At 35.3% G+C, this 17,979-nt stretch overlaps 1 pseudogene; it reads right to left on the bottom strand.

The window, feature by feature from the left end:
• Window positions 1–17,091: 17,091 nt before the first annotated feature.
• Window positions 17,092–17,172, bottom strand: LOC115894674 (annotated as a pseudogene).
• Window positions 17,173–17,979: the final 807 nt, after the last annotated feature.

Raw genomic sequence — 17,979 nt, 5'->3', positions numbered from 1 at the left:
CGAGATCGAGCGCATTCAGCATGTATACATATGTAACAAACCTGCACGTTGTGCACATGTACCCTAGAACTTAAACTATAATAAAAAAATTATTTTGACCTATATTTGAACATGAAAAAAAATGCAGATTCACTGAGCAAGACAAAGGCATGAATGACTGTTTTTCCCTAGCACCTCTCTTAGATGAAAATTGTGTACTTCTCAATATACCACCCTTTCCCCTTTAAATTTGGAGTCCTGAAAATCATCTTTGGAGAAAGGCATTAGACCTGACTCCTGACAACACCACCTTAACTTTGACAAATAAACCTCCTCAAATGAAAAATAAATGAATAAATAAATAAATAAATAATAAATAAATAAATAAAGTGATTATCATAGTTGAATTATTATCTACTATATTTATAAATGTTTTCTATTCATTACACTTATCCTTTATTAATCTCATTTTTCTATTTTCTCTGGTTTTTGTTGAGCATTTTATATGATATCATTTGTTCTCCTCTCTTGATATATCAAGTTCATTAAAAAAAAAAAATTGTGGTTGCCCTAGGGTTTGTAGTATTAATTTACACTAATCTAAGTCTACTTTCAAAAAGCACTGTTCCACTTCACATGCGGTCAAAGTGTCTTCTACCAGAGTATTACATGGCTGGCTTTTATTAATTTTACTTATTCATATATAAAAATTATTCAATATTGCAAGCCACCAGTTATCTATTAGATCTGTTAAGGAAAAAAATAAAATATTTTACTACAGTTTTATTTATTACCTATTTAAAGTCCGTCCTTTCTTTACAAGTTTCTGGCTTACATGAATTTCCATCCATGTCTTTTTAAAAAATCTTGACTGGATGTGGTGGCTCACAGCTGTAATCCCAGCACTTTGGAAGGCTGAGGCAGGTAGATCACCTGAGGTCAGAAGTTCAAGACCAGCCTGGCCAACATGGAGAAACCCTGTCTCTACTAAAAATTAAAAAAATTTGCCAGACGTGGTGGCACACATCTGCAATCCCAGTTACTCAGGAGGTTGAGACAGGATAATTGCTTGAACCTGGAGGCAGAGGTTGCAATGAGCCGAGGTTACACTACTGCACTCCAGCCTGGGTGACACTCTGTCTCGAAAAAAAAATATATATATATATATATATATATATATATATACTTTCTTATTTCTTACAAGGCACATCCACTGGTGACAAATTACCTATATTTTTATTTACCTGAAAAAATATTTATTTCTCCTTCATTTTTGAAAGATACTTTTGCTGGATACAGTAATATAGTAGATTGGTGCTTTTTTAAATATTTTACTTTTTTAAATATTTACCCCAACTCTTTAAATATTTTACTCCATTCTCTTCTTTGCATGATTTCTGAAAAGAATTCTACTGCAATTTTCATCCTTAATCCTGTAAAGGTTCTGGAACAAAGGTAAGAGGCTTTATTGGTGATTTGTTTTCCCTTCTGGCTCTGTCGCCCAGGCTGGAGTGTAGTGGCCTGATTTCAGCTCACTGCAAGCTCCGCCTCCTGGGTTCGCGCCATCCTGCCTCAGCCTCCCGAGTAGCTGGGACTACAGGCGCCCGCCACCTTGCCCGGCTAGTTTTTTTGTATTTTTTTTTTTTTTTAGTAGCGACGGGGTTTCACCGTGTTAGCCAGGATGGTCTCGATCTCCTGACCTCGTGATCTGCCCGTCTCGGCCTCCCAAAGTGCTGGAATTACAGGCTTGAGCCACCGTGTCCGGCCCTCTGTCTTCTTTAAAGATTGTCTCTTTGACTTTTATTTTCTGTAAATTTTGATATGTCTAGGTAGAGATTTTTTTTTTGGTATGTATTCTGCTTGGTATTTTCTGACTTCTGACTTTCATGGGTGTGCAGTTTGGTGCCTGTAAGCACTTTTGGAAAATTTCTAGCTATTATTTTTTTTCAAATATTTTGTGTAATTCCATCATGTGTATGTATGTTACAACTTTTGTAGTTGTCTCTTTTTGGATATTCTGTTTCAAATTTTTATTCTTTATTCTCTTTGCATTCAGTTAAGAAGTTTTTGACCTATCTTCAAGCTCACTGATTTTTCTTTCAACTGTGTCTACTGTGTTTGTGTGCCCATCAAAGCATTCTTTATATGTTACAGTTTTTAATTTTTAAATTTCTCTTTGATATGTTTTCTTAAAGTTGCCATCTCTTTTCATGTACTATCCATCTTTTCTTGTATATTGTCCACATTTTCCATCAGGGCTTTTAGCATATTATATTTTAAAATTCCAGTCTGATAATTCTAAAATCTATGCCTTATTTGATTTTGCCTCTAATGCTTGCCATGTGTCTTCAGATTGTCTTGTTGTCTTACCTTTCAGGATACTTGGTCATTTTTTTGTTGCAAGCCATACGTGATGTATTGGGTAATAGGGACTGAAGTAAATATGCATTTAGTGTAAGATTTTATGTTTATCTGGCTGAGTTAAGCAGTCCTTCATGTTTGTTGTAATTGTAAATATCAGAGACTTAAATTTCCTCTATTGTTTTTGCTTGTATGTCCCCTGCTTGTCTTTGGATTTGACTAGACATCCTCTCTTACATGGAATCTGTGTCTTGCAGTTCTCTCACTTGTGAGCCGCCATTTCATTCAGTAGACCAGCATTGGCTATAGCAGTGAGCTTCTGCTCCCCACAAGGTATATTTCTCTGTATCCACCTGCTTCAGCAGTTTTTAATATAGCAGATTGCCCTGTGTTTTAATTTGCGTATGCATCCAAGAAGAGTTGTCTCTCCACTTGTTGAGGTTTTGTCTTGTAATGAGAGCAAGAGTAGTGATCTTTGTATATTGGAGCTCTTCGCATCTTGGAGCTGAAATGAGAAGTCTCCACATGCACATATATTTTTAAATGGATCAGTCTATCAATCACTATTGTAAGTTTATAGACACTTAAAAGTATTTTTAAAATAAAGTCATCCCAAAATTGAATAATATCTTTCTCAACTGGTGTCTTTAATCTTAATTTTAGTTGATTTTGCTAAATATACATACTAAAAATTCTGACAAAGTTAATTTTTGTATTGACAGGTCTAATGATCGTTTCTTCATTTTGAATACATACTATTTATTTTATTGCAATATATGGGGAAAACATCTAGTTTTACAAAGATATCTGAAGGGCATAATCATTACTATTTTAATAGATATAATTTAACTGATTTATTAAAATATTTACAATATCTCAAAAAAGAGAATAAAGTTCACTATGGTCTGGATGTGTTCCCTGAAATGTATGTGTTAAAAACTTAAATTCCAGTGCAACAGTGATAGGAGATGGGGCCTTCTGAGAGGTGTTTAGGTCACAAGGACTCTGCCTTAATTAATAGATTAATACTGCCATGCAAAGGGAAAGGGGCTTCCAGGAATGGGTCTTCTCTTCTGCCATGTAAGGACATAGCATTCCTCCTCTCCTGGAAGATGCAGGGTTCCAGGTGCCATCTTGGAAGCAGAAGAACAGTGTTTAATCTGTCTGTCCCTTGATTTTGTTTTTCTCAGCCTCCAGAATTGTGAGAAATCAATTTCTGTCCTTGGTAACTTATCCATTCTGTGGTATTCTATGATAGCCACACAAAACTGATGAGTATAAAGCCTATTAAAATGATTTTCTTCAGATAATCCTTTTCTATGTGGGGTAATACATTTAAATTCATCTTGTAACTACACAGTTGAGGAATGACCTATTAACCAAGCTATTCTTTTTAATTCCATTGAAACACTCTATTGATTTGTAAAGTTCTTCTCTGAGATTTTTGACACCTAAATATTGGTCTATAAACAACACAGGAAATTTCTAAAATGCCTGATGCTCTTTTCTTTTTTCTTTCTCAATACTGACTATAAACATATGCTATGAATTGCCTACAACTGGTGTTCTCTGAGCTGTAATGGAAAATAAATACTTTTTAAGGAAATATTTTAAGATATAAATATTAACAAATATTTTTACTTATTGATGGTAATGTTGAATATACTACTCATAATTATTTTTCCTACCATAAGAATTTTACATAAGTAATTAGTTTTAACATGAATTGCTTTATTGTTTTTCGTTATCTATTTATTAAATATAGAACAATTATTGTCTGTTAGCTAGAGCTAATGTAAGAAATAAAATAGATACATTTGCTCTCCTCATTGAGCTTACTTTCCATCAGAGTAAATAAATTACATGACACTTCAGAAATTATGTCCTATCGAGAAAAATTAAAAAGATGAGGAAGACAGAAGACACAAGGCGAGTCACAGCAGACAGAACAACTGACCGAAGCTTTGAAAAGAGAAGAGGGAGGGATTATCTAAAAGGAAGTATCCAAAGGAAGGATACCTCAGGAGGAAAAAAAAGTCAAGCCCAAAAGCTTCAAGGTGACCTATTGAGTTCAAAGACAACGACGTGAGTAACAGTTTGAATGATGTCTACCAGATGAAGTCAGAGAGGATTTCTGAAGTTTCAGCTAAAATCTTGTGCTTGACCTTTACTATAAGTAAGGTGAAGAGGATTATGAACAGAAAGAAGAGTGACATGGTCTGGGCATTAGTTTACAGATAATTGCTGTGTTGAGAATAGATTATAGTATCAAGGTGGCAAGGGTAGAAGTAGAAATACTCATTATGAGTCTACTAAAATTGTCAGGGTATGAGTTTGTGGTGACTTAAACCACTGTGATAGCAGTGGAGTAAGAAGTGGTCAGATTCTGAATACATGTATGTACATATACATTTACATATGTATTTTAAGCCATGAGGCTGTATGAGAAGACTAAATGAGTAATTATACAAGAGAGAAGAGAAGAGAAGAAAGTTCTGGGTCCTGGGCAGCCAAAGAGCATGGGCAACATTTTAAGATAATTTATCTGTCAAAGAGAGGAGAAAAATGTGACAGAAGCTATATGGAAAAGTGACTTCAAGACACATCTTTAAAAAGATGGATGTAATAACAAGACATTTGCAAATGGATTTGTTCTTTACTCACTGGCAGTGGAAATTTTTCTTGATTGCTTTTAATTATACAGCCGATTTGTAACATTTTCACTTCATGAATTTTTTTTTTTTTTTTTTTTTTTGGAAGAGTGATATTGCCAGTGGGAACTTTATTTAGAATTTTTTTTTTTTTTTTTTTTTTTGGCCCTTTATCCCTTTATACTCATAGTTTCTTTTTTTTTTTTTTTTAGACTCTCACTCTGTCACCAGGCTGGAGTGCAGAGGCACGATCTCGGCTCACGATCTCGGCTCACTGCAAACTCCACCTCCAGGGTTCAAGCGATTCTCCTCCCTCGGCTTCTTGAGTAGCTGGGTTCAAGCGATTCTCCTGGCTTAGTCTCTCAAATAGCTGGGACTACAGTCGTGTGCCACCATGCCCAGCTAATTTTTGTACTTTTAGTAGAGACGGGGTTTCACCACGTTGGCCAGGATGGTCTCGATCTCTTGACCTCATGATCCACCCACCTCGGCCTCCCAAAGTGCTGGGATTACAGGTGTGAACCACCGCACCCGGCCTCATAGCCTCTTACAGGAATGGTTTTATTATTTTCATGGTAGTGTGTGGTTTTCTTAGTTTTTAATGATTTGTACTATGAAGTAAAAACAAAAATGGGAGGTTATATACTAAATAAAAGACATTATAAACATCACATTGACAATATTACAAACTTTAAATTTAATACAAACTTTACATTTATTCTGTAAAATGTGATATATCTTTTTCAGTTTACTAGCAGTGTTTCCTGGCAACCTCTTTAATACCAAAGATGTCTGCTTCAACAGAGAAACAAAAGTGTCGCCACAGGGTAATAGTTAATTTATTAACAATATTAAGCAACTGAATTTCAATGTTCAATTGAGTATTGTTGATACTTTTCAACTTGTTTTACCTTGTGAAATAATTACTAAAGTAGAATATTAATATGTATTTAGAATTATAATAAATGTAACAGATATAAAAGTACATTTATGCAGGTATGTTTTGTTGGTGTATCATTAGCATGTGTATTGGCATCATTAATGTGCTGCTGTCAGCAATAAAATTTTTTACAATCATGATTAATTCTTGTTTTATTTTGAATACAGCAAAATACAAAATCTCTCCTTCATTTACACCAGAGTTACATTTATGTAAAATTAAGTGATATCAAAACAATTTGCCCATAATATTTGGTGTATTAAAACTACACAAAAAAACACTTTTGGCTTTATGTAAAATACACTTGTGCTCTTACCTAGATAAATAAAAACACATTTTGTTCAAAGTATGTTAATTTCTGGAAGGACAATATTTTCCTGTATGGAACTGATCTCTGTGATCTAACACTGCTGCTCTCATTCACTAACTTTTACTGGTGAACCCCAATCATTGTGTAAACTGCCTTTACAAATTTCCAAAATGCCCCTCTAGTGTGAAGCATTTCAAATCAAAACCACTGACTCATTCTTTGTCTCCTACAATTAGTTCTCTGAATACCATCATGAAAAATCATACAAAAAGCAACTCTTCTTATTTATTAATCTACCTAAAATATGTTAACAGTGTCTCATTGTTCTTAAGATAAACATTTAACTCCTCAAATCTATGAACTGGTCTGGACCCCACAAATGCTGTAGCCTTTCATGCTTGCTCCCTCTGGCTGTATTTGCTCAATTTCAAAATCTCTTATCTCCCAAGTAAAATTCTACCAGATGTCCTCTGCATATGCTAGTTCTGCTGGAATGGTCTCTATTGCTTCTTTTACATAGACAACTCCTACATATCTTTTAGTTTTTAGTTTAATTATTATTTTCCTGGAAAGGCTTTCCTGACCTCAGTGCCTTGATAATTTCCCTAATTTATATTGTATCATGATTCCACATTCCTCTTATTTTATAACACTATTCACCAGTTATCTACTTATATTTCTATGATGCATTTCTTGATTATTGTATTTCATAACAAGTTTGGAGTGACCACATCATGTTATTATTTATCTAAGACTTGACATATTATCGCCGGGCGTGGTGGCTCATGCCTGTAATCCCAGCACTTTGGGAGGCCGAGGTGGGTGGATCACGAGGTCAGGAGTTCGAGACCAGCCTTGCCAACATAGTGAAACCCCATCTCTACTAAAAATACGCAGAAAATTAGCTGGGCGTGGTGGTGTGTGCCTGTAATCCCAGCTACTTGGGAGGCTGAGGCAGGAGAATCACGTGAACCCAGGAGGCGGAGGCTGCAGTGAGCTGAGATTGTGCCACTGCTATCTGCCTGGGTGACAGAATGAGACTCTGTCTCAAAAAAAAAAAAAAAAAAAAAAAGAAAAGAAAAGACATATTATCTAACACCATGTAGTTTTCAAAAATAAATATACGTTGATAAGCTATAAAAATCAGGATGAAAGAAGGCAAGTAACAATTCAAGAGACTGAGTCATAAAAGAAGACAGAAAGTATCACCAGTTAAAAAATATATATATAAAAGTCATTCCTGATATAAAGAAGATGCTGTGTGGAGAAGTAGAAATCAGGACATTTTGATGTAAGAGCAAATAATGCAATATAGCACGAGTGATGATGTAGGGATTTGGAGACTGAAAAGCTTACAGGTTTGTGATAAGAAACCATGAATAGTTTTAATGAAGGGATAATATCACATTATAAGTCAGAAATATCACTCCAACTGTAAGAAATCAATTGAACAGGAGCATGTCTAGATGTAGAGAAATAGTTTATCCATCTACTAGAATAGTCCAAGAGAGTAAATTGAGGCTGACACTAAAAAGTTTTCACTAAGTTTTGGGGGATGGTGCAGATCTTAGGATGGTTACCTGTAAGTCGAATTTTTTACTTTCAGTGCTTCCTTTCCTTTTATGTCTTATAAGAGAGGTAAATATTCATATTCACTAAAAAAAATCACATTGTTAGTCCAAGTCATTCTACACAGGGAATTACAAACTCAATTTTGAGTTTCATATTTATGTGAAAAACTTATAGTAAGACCCTGACACAAAAGAAAAGCAATCAAATTATCTTTCAACTGAAGCATATAAACTGGAAATGAAGGGTACATAGCAAGATCTTGTTCCATGTAGCATATAAAAAAGTTATTTAGAGAAAATTAAATTGAAGTATATTCAGTATAATGTTAATTGATATAGAAAATGTCAACTCAAGTTGCGCATAATAGTTAGGGATGAGCAAATGATTCAAAGTAATTTGGGTTATGATGATATTGATCACTCTAATTTTTTTCACTTCAATTCACTTTACACTGTGTCCTTGGGAATGCAATAAAATAATAATAAAAAGAAGTAATTTAAAACATACTTAATCAAGTCTTTATTTTAGGTGTCCTGGATTTCTTTTGACCTATTAGAAGGAAAGATACTTATTGTAACCTTTTAAAAGTTAATAGAGGTACTACTTTCAATTCTGCAAAAAGAGATAATTTTTATATGCTGATCTACCTTCAGCTTTTCTTTTTCTTAATGAAAATTATAACACATAATGCAAAAAAAGTAAAAATAGAAACATTCTATATATATATGTATTATATATTAAATCTATATAATAGACATCAAGGTTAGCCTGAATACTAGTATGTTCATTAAGTTCAACATTTCATACTGATCCTAACATACTCTTCGAGGTACTGACAAAAAGATAAAAAATTCTATCAAGACAAAAATGCCTGAAAATGAGTTTTTTAATCAAGTTGTAGGAAAAAACAATAATGATTAAATTACTTTACACTTTAGTAAAGTCATAGTAGCTGACCCATAAAGGCAGCATGCAAAATGAGTGAGTTAAAAATATATCTGTTGTTGAACGTTTGCTACTGCAGCACAGCTAACTAATAGACCCAGTGAGAGGTGGTGTAAAGGGAGGGAGTAGAGAGTGTATTTCAGGCAGAAGAAAAGGAAAATATCAAAACTCAAGGTTTTGAACATTTAGTGTCTGAAGAACTAAAAGGCAATTAAGATAGATACAAATCTAGTACAAAAGTTGGTGTTGATTAAGGAGCATTTGCCTGAAGTGGTAAGTAGTAGTAGTTGCTTAACTATTTCATAAATTTTTTGAAATAAGAAACACTGTATCAAAAGTTTTGAAGTAAATAAAATAGCCAGATTACATAGTGCTAGATAAATAATTTCCAAGAAGGGGACAAAGTTAAATACAGACAGGCTATTACAGTAATCTAGATGGACCTAAAGGAGAAAATCAACCACCAAAATAGTGAAAAATTCACAGATTTAAGGGAGTAGAGCATTTAGAAATGACATGCCTTGGTATTTGAGGTGAAATAAGTAAAGGAGAAAGGAGTCAAGGATGATGTAAATCCTTGACTCTCAGATTTCTGTTAGATAAATGTTGTCATCTAAAAAGCAATGGAGAGAAATGGAAGGACAGTTTTGAAGGTGGAAGGGCAAAGGTTATGAGTTCAGTATTAAATGGGTTAGTTTTGTGCCACATGTACGTCCATAGTGAGATAATTTTTTCGTATGGTCCAAAACTGAGGAGAAAGATATGCGAGTAAATATATAGTTAGAATCTATTAGCCCATGAATGATAAAAGACATGAATGCAACATGCTAGAGAGTGTAAGTAGAGGAGAAGAAAACAATAGCATTAAGGACATGGTTCTTACATGAGCATTTGGGAAAAGGCAGAGTAAAACCTGTGGAAAAAACAAAAAGTGTCTGATCCTCAAGTGTAAAATGAGAAAATTACAGTATTATAGTAGTTCAGTAAATAACTAAGCAAATGGTATATTCAGTGCCTCAAAATGATATTGAAATACCATATATAATAGGGAAACAAAAGGGCCATTGCTTTTTATTATAAAATAAGGTTTATATAAGTGATGCAGAGAAAAAGTATGGGTGGGTATAGAAGTAGGAAATTAAGACTAGAGGACTGTGATTCATAAAATATTTCAATAAAATTGGCTCTAAAGAGAAGTTGAATAACAGAATGGTGTAATAAATGGGATTTGGCTGTTTTGTTATTGTTTTGAAAACGATTTGATGCTAATAAGAAGGAGCAAACAGAGACAAAGAAGTTGAAAATATAAGAGACTACAAGGAAAATTAATGGATATCACCAAGCAAATCAAGGAGATAAAATGCAAAACACAGAGAAAGGAGCTTAGATTGGACGGACGTGTGCAGAAATGAGGAAAAGCACCTTCCAGAGAAGAAAGACAGGTTAACCCATAGGTGTAATGAAAGACTAATGTGAAGTAGAAGTAATTAGCTAAGTGGGGGCAGGTGAGGATGTCCAAGAAGGCTTTGTATTTTCCCTTAGCTTGACCAATCTCTAGGCAGATTTCTTCCTATGTGCCTGGACCTCCATTTTCTCTGGGCATTTACTCGAGAAAACTTTTTATTCTAAATTCGTTCTCTTACCTCTTTGGGACGGAAGGCTTCTCCAAGCCTCTTGCCAGTTTTACATACTAGGAAAGTCTTTCTCAAGAACCTGGGAGCCACCACTTTGCCCCAGTTTCTCATTCTCTGTGAAAAGGTAGGAGCCTAGCTTCAAGGAACACCATTTAGCAAATCAGATGGCCCAATCACAATCATGAATCTCGTGCCTGATGTTCTTCAGTATTTTCCTCTACCTCATCCCAATGCTTAGCGACCCTCTTGCTTTTTGTTTCTGCAGAGTTAACTTCAATTCTCTCCTCTATTTTAGCAGGCTTAAATCAAGTTTTCCTAGACTGTTTAACTCTCTCTGACCTGTTTTTTCTTTGACAGTTTAATCAGGAAACTAGAAGATGCAGATAAAAAAACTGACTGAGACTACCTTCGTGGAATATTAGAAAAAAATACTCCTAAGGAAACAAAGAAATCTAAGTGACGAAAACAATTGGAGTTATACAGATTTATTATAGCACTTATGTCTACAGTTTTATAATACATTAAACATTATAATATCTATCACAGATATGAAGAAGTCAGGTAGCTGGATTTATCTAGGATTGGTAAGTTGCATTTCAGAGGAGACAAAATAAAAATAGTAAATAAATTAGAGAGTTTTAGCAAGATAACGGTTAAAGTAATGGGCCCTGGTAATTCTGTCGAAGGAATGAAAATAGGAAAGCTATGTTAGTGAGGGAGGTATTAAAGCAACCACATCTGTATTGGATCTCAGAATACCAGGATCTTCTGCAACTAAAGTAATTGAGTAAGAATGCTGGTAAGATAGAAGGTTTGTTCCTCCCAAGTCTAAAAATCCTATGATTTTTATTTAAGAAAAACTCTTAAATCTGGTTGCTATTTTCTTTCTTTCTTTTTTTTTTTTTTTTTTTTTGAGGCAGAGTCTCGCTCTGCCGCCCGGACTGGAGTGCAGTGGCCGGATCTCAGCTCACTGCAAGCTCCGCCTTCCGGGTTTACATCATTCTCCTGCCTCAGCCTCCCGAGGAGCTGGGACTACAGGCGCCCGCCACCTCGCCCGGCTAGTTTTTGTATTTTTTTTTAGTAGAGACGGGGTTTCACCGTGTTAGCCAGGATGGTCTCGATCTCCTGACCTCGTGATCCGCCCGTCTCGGCCTCCCAAAGTGCTGGGATTACAGGCTTGAGCCACCGCGCCCGGCCCTGGTTGCTATTTTCAAACCCTTCATGACTCCTTAACTCTCTTTATGCTGTTGAGCTGTGTTTTTTATGTTTTATTTTATTTTGTTGTGTGTGTTTTTGATTACTAAACAAGATGTTCTATGACTTAAGCAGTTTTACTCCTAGTCAGTTGTTCCCTTGGACAATTTCATTGCTGCCCTAATCCTTTTCATTGCAATATCATGTACAAATTTAGCAATATCTTTTGGTAGCTCAGCACATTGCTGTCTTTCAGTTATTACATCTTCTATTTATTTAGAGAAAAAAATACATATATTTTTGGCTCTTGCTGGAGTTTCCTAAATCTTTGCTTGATTTTTTCTTCTCTTACAGTGATGTGGTAATTTTTCTTTCTTTTTTTTTCCTTTCTTTTTTGAATTTTTTTTTTACTTTTTTGAGACAGAGTCCCACTCTGTTGCCCAGGCTGGAGTACAGTGGCATGATCTTAGCTCACTTCAACCTCTGCCTCCTAGGTTCAAGCAATTCTCATGCTTGGTCTCCCAAGTAGCTGGGACTGCAGGCATGTGTCATCATGGCTGGTAATTTTTTTGTATTTTTAGTAGAGACAGAGTTTTACCATGTTGCCCAGGTTGGTCTCAAGCTTCTGAGCTCAGGCAATCTGCCCTCCATGGCCTCCCAAAGTGCTAGGATTACAGGCATGAGCCACTGCTCCTGGTGATGCTGTGGTAATTTTTAAACAGGACACAAATCGGCAATTTTTATAAGCTTGATCAGTGCTGTCAATAGTCTTGTTACTGTTGTTTATATTTTGCTTATTTATTTATTTGTTTTCTGTGATTTTGTAGCCAGTAGTGATGAAGATAATTTACTTCTACAATCCAGTAAATGTACCAAATTGTTTTTGTTTCATCCACCATTGATGTGCACCTAGGTTGATTCCACGTCTTTGCTATTGTACGTAGCTCTGTGATGAACATATGAGTGCAAGTCTTTTTGGTAGAATGATTTGTTTTCTTTGAGGATATACCCAGTAATGAGATTGCTGGGTTGAATGGTAGTTCCACTTTAAGTTATTTGAGAAATCTCCAAATTGCTTTCCATAGTGGCTGAACTAATTTGCATACCCACCAACAGTGTATGATAAATAAAAAATTAAGCATTCCCTTTTATCCACAGCCTGGCCAACATTCGTTGTTTATTGACTTTTTAATAGTAGGCACTCTGACTGATGTGAGATGGTATCTCACCGTGGTTTTAATTTGAATTTCTCTGATAATTAGTGATCATAAGCTCTTTTTCACATGTCTGTTGGCCATGTGTACGTCTTCTTTTGAGAAGTGTCTGTTCACGTCTTTTGCCCAAACACCATGAAATACTATACAGCCATAAAAATGAATGAAATGCTGACCTTTCCAGCAACAGAGATGTAGTTAGAGGTCATTTTCCTAAGCAAATTAACACAGGAACAGAAAACCAAATATAGTATGTTCTCACTTATAAATGGGAGCTAAACATTGAGTATTCATGGACATAAAGATGAGGGACTACTATAGTGGTAGGAGAAGAGAGGTGAAGTTAAAAGTTGAAAAACTGTTGGACACTATTCCCGGTACCTGGTGATGGGATTATTTATACCACAGACCTCGATATCATGCAATATACTCAGGTACCAACTTGCACATATGCATCCTGAATCTGAAATACAAGTTAAAAAAGAGAAAAAGAATTTAAGAAAATAACCTCTGACATGCAAAAAAGAAAAAAAAAAAAAAAAAAAAAAGGAAGAAAAGAAAGAAAGAAAGAAAAAGAAAATCCATAATCTAGTAAATATAAAGAACTCAAAGTTTCAATAAGCAATACAGTCTGTCCTCCACATTTGCAGGTTCCACATCCATGAATTCAATAAACTGTGAATCAAAAATATTTGGAAAGAAATAAAAATATGACAATAAAAATACTACCATACAAATACTACAAATTTGAAAATACAACTATTTCCGTAGTGTTTACGTTGTACTAGTTCTTATCAGAAATCTAGAGATGATTTAAAGTATGCAGGAGGATATGCATAGGTTATGCGCAAATATTACAGTTTTATATGAGACTTGAGCATCTGCAGATTTTATGTGTGGGGGTCATGGAAACAATCCCTTATGCCTACTGAAGAATGACTGTATTGTTGTATTTTTTCAGTGAAAATCTGCCATATATGCTTATACCAAAATAACTGGGATGTGGGAGTGAGCAAGCAGCAGTTTGGTTTGATAACCCAGAAGGCTGCTCTCAAAAGTCTTAGTCAATTTCACAGCAAAGACAGGACAATGACAATTATTTATTGTCAAAATTTGCAAGCCCAGATTTAGCTTTTCAAGTTGAAGGCACAATATAAATCTAAGGAATTAAATACTGTCTCATAATAACTCACACATGCAAATCTCACCTCTGATCATACACCCAAACCAGGGAAAAGTGTAACATCTGGGCAAGGTAGAGTTTTTAAACCTCTAACCTCCTCAGAATAGTAAGTTTGATAAAATCTCTCAGCAATTAGAACTAGCCATTTAGTTTGCAAGGCTCAATGCAAAATAAAAATCATGGATTTTTTTATTAGTAATGTATGGTAAAATGTGACAATAAAGATACCAAAATCGTAAGCTTTTTACTCATTTTCTACAAACTTTAAATTTGTTACATTTTTAAATTTGCTAACTAATGTTATTCTAAGTAAAGAAAAAGTAAAATTTTACATTATTGCCATAAAGTTTGCTGTTCATCTTTACGTTGTATAATGTCAGTTTCAAAATGCAAATATAGGAACATTTTGTTCGGTTATGGGATCAAGGAAATTACACGATTTCTATTTTGTAGCTCATGTATGCATATGTATTTTGTTATTACCAGAAGAGTGAAAATTCTGCAAGAAACTAACTCAACTGTCTTTGTGCTGTATCCACTCACTACCAACACTCCACAGAAAGGCAAAGATAGGAAAGGATTGTCCTATCTTTGCCTTTCCTTCTCTATCATTTTCAGTGTAATTCACTGGCTAATACAGGAAAGTAACATGAGTAAGAAAGTTTATGATATCATTTCTTAATTGTTTGTGTTTCTTAGAACATCTTTGCCTTCTTTCTGCATTCAAAGAAAGTTGTGTTTCAAATCGAAAGTGTGCCGTCTCAGGGCTGTCGGGCTGTCGGCATTCCCATCCTCCATGTTCAGACACAGGCATAACTCTCTTACTCTGAATACTACTCATTTTGACTCTCACTGAACTCCCAAGCATTCTGGTTCCACTGGAATTATGTGCTCACGGGGCATTGAAAGCATTGTAAATAAATGGATGGTAATTAATAATGGTAGAACATCATATTATGCTTCTCTCTCTACCAACATGAATTCTCCATCACCTCTTTGGGTTTCACTTACAAAATCCAAGTTCAAAGATAAAAGTATTCAGAATTTCAAGATGGCAAAACAAATAATTAAACAAATCCCAGTCCCTCTGAATGTGTGGCCATGTGCATGCCTATAAAGCCCTCTTGCTAGAGGCAGTTAATAAAAGGTTGCCTGATGAGTTAGAGACAAAGTTCCCTACCAGAGACCCCCAGTGATCAGAAGTGCATTCTCTGGTATCTTCTTTCTTTTGCTGTTCTAAAACCTTCTCAGGATTCTTTGTCTTTACTTGGGAAGCTAACCCAGGTTATTTGACAACTTGAATCCTTGCCTCCATACTCTCACGTAGCTTGTATCCTTCCCATCCTACAGGTCCTAACTCTATTATCACCTCCTTAGTGAGGTGCCTCAATAAAGGAACCGACTTCTCCCCTATTATCTTTATTTTTATCAAAATTGTGCAATTATTCACCACAACCTAACGTTAGAACACTTCAGTTACCCCAAAACTTTGCCTGGCAATAATGAATCTACCCTCCCACACACCCTCAACCTTATACTGCCTTTGATCTTTCTTTCCATCAGTGTAAATGTGCCTTTTTTGAACAATGTAAATAATTTGAATTAAACAATGTATAGTTTTTTGCATCTGACTTCTTTCATTTTGCCCAATTTTGAAGTTTATTTATGCTGCAGAATGTATCAGTTGTTGTTCTTTTTTTGAATTGTTTTGTTTTATTTTATTTTATTTTATTTTATTTTCTAAGTCCCTGGCATATATGCAGGATGTGCAGGTTTGTTGCTTAAGTAAACGAGTGCCTTGAGGTTTGCTGCCACCTATCAACCCATCACTTACGTATTAAGTCCAGCATACATCAGCTCTTTTTCCTAATGCTCCTCCCCTGGTGCACTCTCTCAACAGGTCCTAGTGTGTGTTATTCCCCTCCCTGTTTCCAGGTGTTCTCATTGTTCAGCTACTGCTTATAAATAAGAACCTGTAGTGTTTGGTTTTCTGTTCCTGTGTTTGTTTGCTGAGGATAATGGCTTCCAGCTTCATCCACGTCCCTGCAAAGGACATGATCTCACTCCTTTTTATGGCTCCATAGTATTCTATCATGTACATGTACCACATTTTCTTTATCCAGTCTATCATTGATGGGCATTTGGGTTGATCACATGTCTTTGCTATTGTGAATTGTGCTGCAATGAACATGTGTGCATGTATCTTTATTATAGAATGATTTATATTCCTTTGGGTATAGACCTGGTAATGGAATTGCTGGGTCACATGGTATTTCTGGTTCTAAATCTTTGAGGAATCACCACACTGTCTTCCACAATGGTTGAACTAACTGACATTCCCACCAGTAGTGTAAAAGAATTCCTATTGCTCTGCAACCTCACCAGCATCTCTTGTCTCTTGACATTTTGACTTAAACTCCTTTATTTAAAACAAAACATTTATTTAAAACAAAACATTATTTAAAACAAAACATTTTGCACAGGAACAGTTTCAACTATTGTTTCCCTTTTGCAGCTACTTCAGATTTTATAATTTATCTTAGCCAAAGGCTGAGAAGCAATACTTAATCTTTTTAATCCTGTATAGTAAGACAGGGCTAACCATTCATGGGCATGCTTTTTACTTATTTTCCCCTTATGCCCCCTTCCTCTCCCTGTTTCCCTTTCTGTCCTCTTCTCTCATCCTCCTTTCTTCCCCTCGATTCTCCTTCCAACTTCACTTTTTGTAAATCTTATTTCCTCCTCTCCTTTTATCCCTTTTCCCCCACTTTTTTAAAAGAGTACCCGTCATATCATACTTGATGATATGTTTTAAGGAAAGAGAGCCTAATGAATTCCCTCAACTAAAATAATGATGGAGGACCTTTCTGAAATTCAGTCTTAATTTTGTAAGCATGCTCTTTATTTTTTATTTTTATTTTCTATTATACATTAAGTTCTGGGGTACATGTGCAGAACATGCAGTTTTATTACATGGGTATACATGTGCCATGTGGCTTTCTGCACCCATCAACCCGTCACCTACATTAAGTATTTCTCCTAATGCTATCCCTCCCCTAGCCCCCCACCCCCGATAGGCCCCAGTGTGTGGTATTCCGCTCCCTGTGTCTATGTGTTCTGCTGCTCTGCACGTTCAGAGAAGCTTCTCTAGTAACAAACTATAGAAATGATCCCTGAAAGTGTGGTCTTGTCTCTTGACATTTTAACAATCGCCATTCTGACTGGCACAAACTGGTACCTCACTGTGGTTTTGATTTGCCTTGTTGTACTAATCAGTGGCACTGACCTTTTTTCCGTACGTTTGTTGGTCATTTGCATATCTTTTCTTGAAAATTGTCTATTCATGTGTTTTCCCCACTTTTTAATGGGGTTGTTTCTTTCTTGTAAATTTGCGTAAGTTCCTTGTAGATTCTGGATATGACACCTTTGTCAGATAGATAGCAAAGCTTTTCTCCCATTCTATAGGTTCTCCATTCACTCTGATGATAGTTTCTTGTGCTGTGAAGAAGTTTTTCAGCTTAATTAGATCCTATTTGTCAATGTTTGCTTTTGCTGCAATTGCTTTTGGAGATTTCACCATAAAATCTTTGCCCATGCTTATGTCCTGCATAATATTGCCTAGATTTTCATCTAGGGTTGTTATAGTTTGGGGATTTACATTTAAGTCTTTAATACATATTGAGTTAATTTTTTGTATAGGTGTAGGGATAACCAGTTCTCTCAGCACCATTTGTTAAATAGGAAATCTTTTCACCATTGCTTGTTTTTGTCAGGTTTGTAGAAGATCAGATGGTTGCAGATGTGCGGTTTTATTTCTGAGCTCTTTATTCTGTTTCTTTGGTCTATGTGCCTGTTTTATACCATTACCATGCTATTTTGGTTATTGTAGTCTTATACTGTAGTTTAAAGTCAGGTAGTGTGATGCCAAAAAGGAGCTTTGGACAATCCTAAGCAAAAGAACAAAACTGGAGGCATCAGTTGTTGCTTTTTGTTGCT

The sequence above is a fragment of the Rhinopithecus roxellana genome, chromosome 18, assembly GCF_007565055.1.
Source record: "Rhinopithecus roxellana isolate Shanxi Qingling chromosome 18, ASM756505v1, whole genome shotgun sequence".
Taxonomy (NCBI): domain Eukaryota; kingdom Metazoa; phylum Chordata; class Mammalia; order Primates; family Cercopithecidae; genus Rhinopithecus; species Rhinopithecus roxellana.
Note: the sequence above shows the minus strand (reverse complement) of the source record. Positions and strands in the feature narration are given on the sequence as shown.